The sequence below is a fragment of the Vicugna pacos genome, chromosome 12, assembly GCF_048564905.1.
Source record: "Vicugna pacos chromosome 12, VicPac4, whole genome shotgun sequence".
NCBI lineage: Eukaryota > Metazoa > Chordata > Mammalia > Artiodactyla > Camelidae > Vicugna > Vicugna pacos.
Window position 1 is genome coordinate 37732176 of NC_132998.1, and position 12528 is coordinate 37744703.

Genomic DNA, 12528 nt, shown 5'->3' on the forward strand with positions numbered 1-12528 from the left:
TTTTCATATATAAACGTTTTTCATAGCCATGTGTTTTTCTCCAGTCTGTATTCATGCTCCTCTCTCTATGAACTACCTCTTTCTTCCTCAACTGCTGTTCCCCTAATGATTTAGCCCAGGTCCTGCTTCCTCCACCACATCTTTCAGGACTGTGACTGTGTCTGTCACCACATCCATGGAATTATAGGGTAATTATCTCTTTGTGTGAGTTCTTTGTATTCCTCTCCTTTTGTTACACCATGCTTTCCACGTGGGTAGCCTTCACACGAATAAGATTTGAAACAAGGCTCATAGAGGTTAAATGTGGCCAAAGCTAGAGAGGTAGAATGTGGCAGATGGAGGATTCTGGCCTGAATGCTCTCCTGTTCCCCAAACCACTGCCTCTTCAGATTAACCTACTTTAAAAGTCCAGGAATGCTGGCCATCTGTGGCAGACAGTTGAGTAAGAACAATATTCCGTCCTTTCTACTGAGTTTTTCATCTTTCTCGCTATTTTCACTCTTCTAGCCAAGGCAACCATCTGGTTCCTTAAAGAGAATCCCCAGGTGGAGCTGATGGAACATATTCCCAGGATGCTTCTTGTTCCCTGCTGGCTTCTTTGCATGGGCCCCTTTCATGGGAAGGATCTCTTCTGCTTGTGCCTGCCCCAACTACCCCATCTCCCAAAGCTAACCCCCCTCATTGGATCTCCCTGTCCACAAACCCCCAGAAACTGGAGATTCTCTCTTCAGCATCCCTGTGTTGTATTGCACAGAGATGTTACTGTAACACGGCAATGTAATATTAACTGAACTGCTTAAATATATATTATATAAACGAACACACACACAGATCCAGTGATAATATAACAGTGTATCACTGAAATGGTCTTAAGGTTTGACTGATATTAACAAAGAGAGTTGGGTCTCTTCCTATATTCAAGGGCAGTCACATAAATAGCCCATGTTGATTTGTGATTTGCTGGTTTTCCTAACATCCTAACATTGTTTGGGAGAATAGAATCATGGTTTATTTTACACACACACACACACACACACTGATGCCATTCAGCCTAGGGGACAGCTTCACTGAGTTCGAAGTGCTTGAGAAAGAAGCAGGCTGACACTGATAACAGCTAGAATCTAGACCAACACTGTCCAATAGAACTTTTTGCAGTGATGGAAATGTGGCTATAAGGTTCTTGAAATGTAGTTAGTGTGATGGAAGAACTGCTATTTTTTAATGTCTTTTAACTTATTAAAATTAATTTAAACGTGAATAGGCACATATGGTTAGTGGATGCTGTGTTGGACAAAGGAGATTTACAGCCTCTGCTCTCATTATTTTAACATAGGGGTTTATACCACTCTTACTCTTGGATGTTTGAATGATAACAGACAGAAGACATAAACTTAATTTTATGTTGTTAGAATACCTCTCCGTAAGTTTCCCACTTGAGAACAACCTTGGCAACAATTCTCGGGGGACCTTAAAAGCTGGATAAGCTTTATGAGAGGGGAAAATGGCTAAGTTGTTGGAAAAAAATTAAAGAAACCTTTAAGTATAATCCATATAGCCCAAATATTTTTTCACAAACTCTCCAGAGTTGTGCTGTGTGTGTGAGGAGAAAGAATTTATCTTTATGTGGAAGCTCACCGGAGGCTCAGAGGAGGGTGGATCCAGGAACAGAGTCCTGAGTCCCAGCGGGGGCTGTAGCACCTGACGCTGGGTAACTCACTTAATCTCGTCAGACTCTGGTACCTCATCTGTACCTTAGGAATGACAGCAACACCTATCCACATTACCCTCAATTTCTGGGATTATGAGCTAAAATAGAAGCAATGACTTTGTGAAATACTATGTGGATGATAGTTGTTGAAATTTTAATTAAGACTATCACCATTCTGCAATCCTTCCAAAGTAATTCAGTGTGGGCATTAGCACCTGAATTGTAAAGTCATTCTGGAAAAGGGAGAAATTATACTACTAAGCATGGTAGGGTTTGCTTTCACATTACCCCACAGACATGTCTGTGTGTGTGTTAGTGGACTCCATAGTTACACAAGGCAATCTTGTTCTGGAAACGAAATCTTAACATATATGCCTCTCTTTTCTGTCCAAGTTTCTTCAATTGTAAGATTTCCCTCCTCTGTTTTCATAGTAAAAGGGCACTTCAGAAAAAGCATGATAAGCTCTTTACTTCATTTCTCATGACTCACCCACTACCCTGTTTTATAATCTTCTGTCCCTGGGGCAAAGTCTCCAACACAAGTGGCATCTCTGATCTGGGAGACTTAAAGATTGAGGAAGATGGAGAATATTACCACATTTAGTCAAAATGTCTTATCCCCTGTAAGCTTTACTGTTCTCACTTATGGGGACAGTAATAATTTCAGATACTTAACTATTGCTTTTTATTATTTTTTTCTGCTGCTGTGTAAATGCGTCTGTCAAGTCATCCCCAAATGACAACAAATTATTCCAAAGGTAGGGGATATGCACCCTCTTTCTTATTTTACATACTTGGGGAATGTCTAAGTGAATTTTCAGTTTCTTTCATTCCACTTCAAAACACTTTTATTAAAAAAACAATTTTTTTATTATGGTCACCTATTAAAGTTTTTAAAATGTGAATTTTTCACTCATAGCTACTATATTTGATTAATATTTTCAAATTTCTAGGCTGATATCTAAATACTCTTTTGACAAATAAATGGAATAGTTTTCAAAACAGTCTATTTTGGTGTATATACTTTAAGGCCTATGGAACAACTGACATACGGCTTAGTATGTTTGTAAGCATTTAATAATGAAAGTGCTGCTTCGTTCTACACAGTGAATCAGAGAAAGCCTTGGCAACTCGATTTCTGCCATTTTGAGATTATATATTTCATAGTTTACATTCTAGCCAAGCCCGGAATCTAAGTATTTTATGAGCTTATCTATAAATATATTTTAAAAATATTATGCCATTCTGTAACATGTGCCATAAATACTTGTAACTTAAAGCCTTTCACTGTAAGTTCTCTGAAATTTAACACCATAGATGAATATTCCAATAGGAGTTAATACAGATGAAGCCATCTTTGCAATATGTGAATCATGAGGACATGTTTTACTCTTTTAGGATGCATGTCGGTTGATCTAAGTTATAACATGCATGTAAGACTCTGAGAACACAAAATTGAATGGGATTTCTCCTTTGCTTTCCTGCATATCAGATATTATGCAGCTATGACAATATGCATATTTGTAAAAATTTGTTGAAAACTCCTGAAGCCAGTAAGCAAAACTATATAGCCCATTCTCTGGATTGATCAAAGGCAACATGTAAGGATACCAGTACCATACAACGAGGTTTTAATGCTTAGCTACTTTATGACGAGAGAAGAGTGAAAAGTAGCAAATTTTCTTTGGCAAATCTAGTTCCTTCTATATATATACTTAGCTATGTATATACACAGCATCATACACTTGCTCCTTGGAATTGTGTAAAATCAGGGAATAGCATATTGATTCCACTGAGTAATAAGAGTTAAAGTTAGGTAATAGAAACCTTTGGAAAATCTTGAGTTCCAACTCCAGACAAGACTGAGTACCGACTTTTTCTTAATTGTAAAGTGCATGTGTTACCCCTCCTTCAATTCAGAGAAATCAAAGATGGGAACTGGGGATGTTTGCTTGGCTAAGCACAGACCCAGGTGGCATTTAGTAGATTATGGTTGCAATGTCCTAAATGGTACTTTAGTGCTTGAATGAGTCAGTGTGACTGAAAATATCTCACACCCAGGGACTGGATGGGTCAGGCTAAGTAAACATTAGCAATATCAGATGATTACCAAAAAATATCCAAACTCTCAAGAAACTCATCAACAATCTGGGCCAAGAAATCTCAGTGGGACTGGCTCACAGGTTGTGTGGTTGGTGAGGAAGTGAGTGAGCATCAGTCCTAAACACTGAGGGAAATACTCCTCTTACTTTCTTCAGGGCACACAGTAGACATGTACCCTTCTGTAACACCAGTGCCTTTCCTGGGGTCATCTAGAGTTTAACTCAGGAAAGGTCATCCATTTGTGTCTCTTGCTTATTTGGAGGCTGGGGTGATAGTCATTTACAGGTTTTTGTTTTATGATGGATTTTGATTGACATATTTCTTCATTTGCCTATTATCTGAGATGATAGCTCAAAAAAATGTTAACTCTTATATCCAGTCTTGATGACTCAACATTCTAAATGTTAGGAATGTAACTTGAGAACACTGGAATATACAATTAAGTTAAAGAAACTTGACTTTTTTTTTTTAAAATCAAGATGAGATTGCCAGATGAGATAAGTGCAAAAATGCAAATATTGTCCTGCTGAGTGAGAGGTTTTAGTACAGGCATGCCCAGTTTGACCAAAGCCCTCATTCTAGAAATCTTTCATAAAACAAGCCTGTCTGTCATTACGTGAATTCCATAACATCTGTTCCGTGGAACAGCAGAGTGGTGCCTGAGGTCTAGCTATACCAGGGTAAATTTCACTTTGATTAAAATGCAAATAGCATGGAAAGCTCAGGGTTTAGAGAGGTCCCATCAGACAATTAAAACTACCTTTCTTTTCAAATAGATTGCTAAATGAAATGTCTTGTCAGGAATGGGTATAATTTACCTGGCACTTCTAGGACTTAGTGTATTTCTGGATAATTTCTTAACTATCGGTGAAAATTTGAATATTACATTTTCTTTCAGAAATTGAGCTATTAGGACATATATTCAAGTATAAGACACTAGATAGAATATTCTTAAACTATTTTAAAATATATTCTGCAAGCAGGATTTAAATGCTTCTATAGTTTTTCCTTTTGAACAGATTTGTGTGTTTAAATTATATTTTTCCAAAACAAGTTGAATTGCTCATTTTTAAGAATTAGATAAGTACAGATTTTTTAAAATCGTCTTTAAAAAAAGCGCTAGGTAAAATTAAAAAACAGTCTTTTGGCAGACAATCTAAAACTTCACTGCAAACAGCATGGTTTGATTAAACTCTTTTTCATCGGCTCTGTGTTTGTGTGTGTGTGTGTGTGTGTGTGTGTGTGTGTGTGTGTACTTGAATATCAATGATCTTAGTTTTTTTAAAAAACAGGTTTTCCCTTCTTAATGCTTTATTTCAATGGCAACCCCCCCCCAAAAAAAAAACCAATGACTTTAGAGAGATTAGCACTGCAGAGTGAAAGGTTTGACACAAGGAGATAAAAGCCAGGAAAGAAAAGGAAGAGAGGAGCGGACCCAGGTGCGCGTTGGAGAGTTGCACTTGTCACTAGGGAAGAGGCACACGTGACGTGTTCTGTATTTCATGTGCAACTGGCCAAAGACGTTATTTTTAAATGGTATGTAGTTCCTTGGGAATGATTTGCTTTCCATTCTTATGTTCAAATTAGGTTTTTGTTTTTTGTTTTTTGTTTTTCTCAAAGCAGGGAATATCTCATCCCTTTCAGGGAAGGCATGGAGGTTGGAGGCATGAGGACACTAAACAGCCAAATTATGTCGTAGGCACAGATTCCATTCTTCAGCGGTAACCTAGCTAGCTTCCTGTGGAAAGTATGTCCCTAGCATCGGGACCTGGCCTGTCATTCTGTTCTGACTGAAAAGCATGTCCAATTAAGAGAGGTTTAGACACAGGGAGTGATGGCAGCTTATGAATGCAGAAGTTCTGACTTGAGGGCAATCATTTATTTACATCATGGATGGACTTTTCTCTTTAAAGCACAGTTTTGAGGTTCTCTTCCCAGGAAACTTATCCAAGTGTATACTTGAAAGGCTAACTGTCAGGATTCCTGGCTTGGTTTCCCAGAACTGTTTTTCACCTTATGCAAAATCACAGATGGGTGTCAACGTTTCTGTGAATGAGACAGTCTATTGTGTGAAATAATGAGCTTCTAGCTTTCATGCTCCAACACAATTCCAGGATCAAGTCATTTCGTTTTTCAATAACAAAGGCGATAGGCATGATCACTTGCAAGAGTTACGGGATAGAACCACTGTTAAGCAAGGTATATAAGTTCTTGAGGTCTCTGTTTCTCCATCTGTACCATGAAGGTAATAACGCCCTCCTAAAACGTCGTTTTGAGGGTTAAGGAGAAAATATATGTGATTCCATAGAAGTACTTAATAAACAATAATTACTCTCATTAGTATTAAGCCTTCACATTGTGTAGGACTTCTGTCATTTTGAGAGAGATACAGATGTGATGGAGTGGAACTCCTTCCCCAGGGAGTCAGCCTGCAAAGAAATAAACAATACTGCTCACAGAACGACTCTCCATTAGGATGGTAATAAATACAGCTCCCAGCTCTTGGTGAAATAGTCCCAATGATTATCAAGTTCTTATTTTTCTCTGTCAAAAGAAGTAAGATTATAGCCCTGGGTCAGTTTGACTTAAATCTAGTTTCTGGTCATCAGGGCCCAATGCAAAGTACCTTTTAAAAATCAGAATTCTCCGAAAGAAGGGAACTTTTTAATGTGGTAGTATTTTAATAAGTTATTTTCATGTACTATTTTTAAGCAGTAAAATTGTAACAGTACTGACAATTATGCAACTTAATTAATATTTTCTTTTGGTTTTCTGCTTATGCCTGGGGATAGTACTGAGAAAGAAAGTACTTTAAAATTATTTTAAAGATCGAATGAATAAATAACGCAACACAATTGATTTATCCTTCCCTGGATTGTAAGATTTGGAACAAAATTAAAAAGGTAATTTTTAATAGTAGATTTTTTTCTCTGTAGTTAATACATTATGTCAGTTAAATTCCCATCTTCTCAAGTTTAAAAATAAAACCGGTATTTGTTTCTCTAAATTTTTGAGAGTTATGTTTTATTGACCCACGTGTAAAATACAGAAACTTCCAAAATGAATTAGCCAAAATATAAAACAGATTTTTTGGGATAAAGGCTAATACTTGCTGTCACCATATGACTTCCTTGGAAGTCATCAGTTGTTGGATGACTATAGCTGTTGTTCGCAAAGTTCAACCAGTCACTCTCCAGGGTTCAATAGTTCATCCCTGATAAGCATCTACAGTTACATCTGGTTTTCAAACTTCCCAGGAAAATCTTTAAAGCATCGTCTTATTAATTTTCTCATTATTTCTTATTGTATCTACACTGGCATTAAAAGGTATTAATAGGGCTTAAAACAGTATATCCAGAAAGGAAAAAAAATGCCCTTTTATTAATCTAAGCGTGAAGTGGAAATTCTCCAAGTTGATTATGTCTTGCTTCATGATCCATGTACGCCAGGGACTTGGGCTCAGGCCTGACTCCAAAGCTCACACTGACCTTCTCAGCTTTCAGCTATTCCTTCTATAATAACAAAGAGAAAAAGCAAACTAAGAAACCAAGAAAGTCTTCACCTGTCTAAGGTTCTATATCCTTCATGTTGTTTTCCCCACTAGCTCCACGATTTGTCTTTGTAACAGTCCCATTTTGAAGCTTTTAGTCTTCCTATTTGGTTCTGACATCCTATTCAGGTGAACAATTTCCTATTACTCTCCTGGCTACTGTCTCCCTTCAGAGGAGAAAACATTGATGGTAGGAGAAACATCTTGTATGTCTAGTATTTCAAAGTGTGAACTTTGCTTTCATTTTGCCCCAGTGTCATCTTCTGCAAAATGATCCAGGGTGGGTTCTCCAATGTCAAAACCCTTCAAGTCCTAATCTTGAAGATGGGAGAAATTAGTGCCTGGATTCCTGCAGCCTGAGTGCCTGGATTTGAAGCCTGTTTTTAGCACCTGCTATTGCTTTGATTGTCCCCAGTGGCTTTCTTTTTATAAGCCTCAGTTTTCTTATCTGTGGTGTGGGCCTAATAATAATTCCTTCGCCAGAGTATTGTTATGAAAATTACATGAGACACACACACACTACTAAAAAAGTAAAAAAAGTATCCAGCATATACTAAGTGCTCAGTATATATTAGCTACTATCACTAGCCATTTCTACTGGTTTACCAGTTAAGTTTATAAGGTACTTTCAGGTACAGCGTTTCAATTAACCTTCATAAGAATCCTGATAGCAGGATAAGTGCTGAGGCCCAGAAAGCTTCATTGACTTATTTAAGATTAAGTGTTGATGTTAGATCAAGAACTGAAACCCACATCTCAGTCTCCTGGTCCAGGGTTCTTTCAGCTACACAAACATAATAATACATTTGCAACACAATTAGTCTTTGGCGGCTCATACTCTAGATTTTATCATCTTTATAAGATTTTCTGAGTCTTTGTTGATGATGCAGTAGCTGTTGTTATTTTAAGCGACATGGTCACTAAGGATCATGGAGATTTCTTACCTGAACTACCTAGTCTAGGAGCAATGTCCACCTTCATGTGTAATTATAGTAAACTTGGGTAAAGTCTAAAGGCAAACATTCTTTTCTCCATCACTCACACTTTCCTGAGGATGTAGGTTGGGATAGAGAATGGATTATGGTGAAGTTAATTTGAGGATGACCATGCAGATGAAAACTGCTGCTTCATTTGGGTAAAAGTGTGTCACTCCTGGGACATTCTGTAACAGTAGTGCGAACTGTGAGTGTGTGTGTATGTGTGTATCGGTGGGTCTAACTGTACAGAAATGGAGAGAGTAGTCCTTTTTCAGAAGCCACACTGACATGTTTCTGTTCAAATACGTTAATCAACATTCCCATTTCAACTATTTATTTGAAGAGCACAAGTTCAAGTGAAGGGCTGACTTACTTGGCCCCTTTACTGAGAAAGAAAGTGTGATTAATTTCTGTGCTTACAAGGATAGAAGTACAGAAAGCTTTTCTTTCCCTTTGTTATCCCTGTGACATCTACTGACCGACACCTGGCAATTCTCTGGGACAAAATGTGCAGAAGAGAATAGCAGTGAGCAGACAGACAAGGTGTGAAAGGTATAGGGAGACAAACTGGGTGGGAAGTGCATTTTACAAAGTATGAAATAGAGTGTTTTATTTATTTTATTTTAGAAACCCAAAAAGGCATTACTTAGAGGAAATATAATCTGAGATGGGTTAAGGAGCCAAGCAAGACAGAGCCACCAACCGATCTTAGACTTGGCTCCTTTTAACCAGACTCCTTGTTTTGATCTCACCAGGAAAAGAGGTTATTTGTTATTGAATGTATAGTGCATGACAGGTACAATTATAAACATGTCAACTGCATCATGATTTAATTTTCTTACAACAATCCTAACAATCCTTTGCTGTGGGTATTTGGTTCCTGTTTTACACATAAGGTTTAGAAAATTTACACAGTCTTCAAAGAGATGATAAGTCGAAGTTTGAACACATTTCTTCCTGGCTCTGAAACTTGCCATCTTTGCCACGGCACTCAGCATCTGCTGAGGACGATGTCCATGGGATGTGTGATGGTTAATTTCATAGGTCATAGTACCCAGATATTTGGTCAGACATTTTTCTAGATGTTTCTGTGATGATGTTTCTGCATTTTTAGAATAGATTAACATTTAAATCAGTAGATATTGAGCGAAGCAGATTACCTTCCATAATGTAAGTGGGCCTCATCCAATCAGTTAAAGGCCTTAACAGAACAAGAACTGAAGTCCTGATAGAAGAAGGAGTTCTGTCAGCAGACAGCCCCTGACTTGAACAGCAACATTGTTGCTGGGTCTCCAGCTTGCTGGCCCACTGCAGATTTCAGATTTGCAGCCTCCATAATCACGTGAGCCAGTTCCTTCAAATGAATCTCTCCTTCCACCCATACACATCCTACTGGTTCTGTTTCTCTGGGGAATCCTGACTAATGCAGGATACTTCCCCTCTTCATTCAGGTGAGCTGGCTGAGAGATGAGCCCAGAGCATGTTTGCCTCGGGTGGCTTTGTAGGTCATGCGATCCAGGCGGGTGTGAGGAGCCACCATGAGCTTTCTCAGGGTGTTAGCATGGTGGCTCAGAGCAGATGAATCTCCTTTTCTCCGATGCATGACAATCCTTCTTACTCCCTGGTTTACTAGCATAAGATGGGCCACATTATTTAGTATTTAGTAAATACATTCCAGTTTATCTTGGGAATATACTCAGAAGTTAGTCCACAGTTAGTACATATGTAAAATAAATATAAATATATAGATATTCTTATATAAAAATAACATTTTATGAAAGCCTATTACATGCCACATACCATGATAGATCTATATCCAAAAAGATATGGCATCTTTTTTCCCTTCAAAAACAACTCTAAGAAACAAATTTGGTGATCCTAATTTTTCAGATGAGGAAACTAAGACTCAACTATACAGACAAAAACGAGTGTTTGCAAGCCTAAACTATTGGTGAGTGAAAAAATATGCCCCCACTGGAGAATTCAAAATGTTTCTTCATTTATAAGTTGATGCACCTACTTCCAAAAGTGAATGAAAGTATGCTGACATTTTTTGGAAGGGGAGGGGATTAACTTGTAAAAGTTAAGAATTGTCTACTTTGCATAATATCTCTTTTATTTATCTTGCTTCTTATCACAAATGATCTTTCAGACTTTGGAATTTGGTCATTACAAAAGCTCACTAACAAGTTACAACCAGTTAGTGAACAGAAGCAAAATGTAGAACATTTTCTTAAGTGCTCCTTGACTCCTTCCAAATCAGGAGTTTATTTTAATAAGCTGTGTTTCATATGACATTTTGTGGGAAAACCAATGGGAGCCACATAAGCATCTACCAATGTAAATGAGGCCACCATGTTTGGAAATTTATGGCTTAACACAATATAGTCTCTAATATTTAGCTCCAACTCTAAAGGCAATATTATCTCTTTATCCTATGAAATTAGCATGGCTGACCAAACTACATCTGAAAAAATTAGATGAGGTTTAAAGAAGTCAGACTGTGGTGGGCAGATAACTTTAGTACAAGTCTAAAATAGAATCAAGAACATTGGAGCTGTTCTACTTCTGAACACGGAGACATTTTGCCAAGACGTGTCATCATCACCATAATGAGTGCATTAGAGATGGGGAAAAATGTTGGAAAGTCCCACAGTGAGGTGGCTGCCAAGGCAGGTGCTTCTCTGTGACCCTTACCCCAGGTAACCAGGGTGTTATCAAATTTAGCTCATAAATGATTCAAAGAAGTATGAACAGAGGAAATATTCTAAACTAGAAAAAAAAATAGCTAAGTTTCTCTACAGTCTTGGTTTATTTCCAATAAGTCTTAACCTCTTTTTCCATCTTCCTCTCCCCTCCAGAGCTAAAAATGTTCAGTTCAAAATAAAGAGCCTGTGATGAGCATCTACACTGATAGAATAATCTGATGATTATTTCAGCCTGGTTAATTAAGTGAGTAAGGTTCAAAAACATGGAATTGAGTTAAAGATAATTGCTACTTTATATCCACAACCCTTTGTAAGCTCAGAGAAACAACTGGGTCAAAATATTTAATTGATTTAAAGTTGAAGTGGATTTTAATATTACAGATGCTCTTTGTGATTCTCTTCAAGTTTATTTGAATGGGATCAATAAGGGGATGAAAGTTTCTGAAAGAAGACAATGCTTCATTGATACCAAGTGATTATGTGTGCTGAGTTACCACTGGGTGTGTGGCACAAGCTTCAGAGCATAATGGGGGAAAGAAGCCTGGCCCACTTTCGGTGGACTTCGTCAGAACTCATACACATCTCTCTTCTGCTGAAAAGTAATAGATGTCTACTGGAAAAAGAAAAGAGACCTCTCCTCTTTGATATGTCACTTACAGGGAGAATCAGTGTGTTGTGAGGCAACAGGATGTGGGTGTCTGACTCACAACACAAGGAGGCCACATGATGCGGATGTTGACATCAGCAGCTGCAGGGACATTTCCTTGGGTTTCACACCAACAGCAGTTGAACCCGCTCCTCTGAGTAGCAACACACACAGCACCAGGCAAGACTTTGCGGCTCAGCATCTCACTCATGGTCCTGATGTCCACAGTGTCTTAGGGGAAAGCTGACATTGCTCAACAGCCCTCCTCCCTCCGTGGCCTGCCTTTTCCTGTGACCGTTTTCACAGCTGTCATGCTCCAATCTGCCCGGGAAGAGGAGGGCTGCCAGCGGAGGGCTGGGAGGGGCGTGCTCACCATTCAGCTACCCAAGAGAGGACAACAGTCATTTTTCCCGTTCCTGGTCCCACCTACTTTATAACAATGGAAAGATGTTGCTCCCTAAAATACCGATGAGGCTGGAAGGCACAGGTGTGCTCTCCTCCATCCTGTGGACCCTGAGCTCTCTCTCCCTGAGACCTCTACAGACCAGACAGTTTCTTATGTGACACAGATCATTTTCTGCCTCTCCTAATTAGTGTGTGTATGCAAGTCTTATCCCTTCTCTTTGAAACTGGGAACATGACCCACTAACCTTTTTATTGTCCATGGCAGCTATAAGAGACCCTGAAAATAAATATTTGTTAAACTGAATAAACTTCAGAAGCATTTGAGTGGAAAACAATAGTTGTATTAATCCATTAACTATTTACTGAGTGATTGCTGTGTTCTAAGCATTGTCCTAGTTCTAAGTGACATGAACATACACTCATACACTGGA

The 12528-nt window shown here is 38.4% G+C and overlaps 1 long non-coding RNA gene across 3 annotated transcripts in view; it reads left to right on the forward strand.

Moving 5' to 3' along the window:
- Window positions 1-11248, forward strand: part of LOC140700214 (uncharacterized) — a 30565-nt gene extending 19317 nt beyond the window's left edge. For 2 of the 3 annotated variants that reach the window (XR_012078539.1, XR_012078540.1), the window contains exons 3-4: window positions 10229-10289; window positions 11200-11248. This is a non-coding gene — a long non-coding RNA (uncharacterized lncRNA). The remainder of the gene's footprint in view (window positions 1-10228; window positions 10290-11199) is intronic. The other variant, XR_012078541.1, reaches the window with a different exon arrangement.
- Window positions 11249-12528: the final 1280 nt, after the last annotated feature.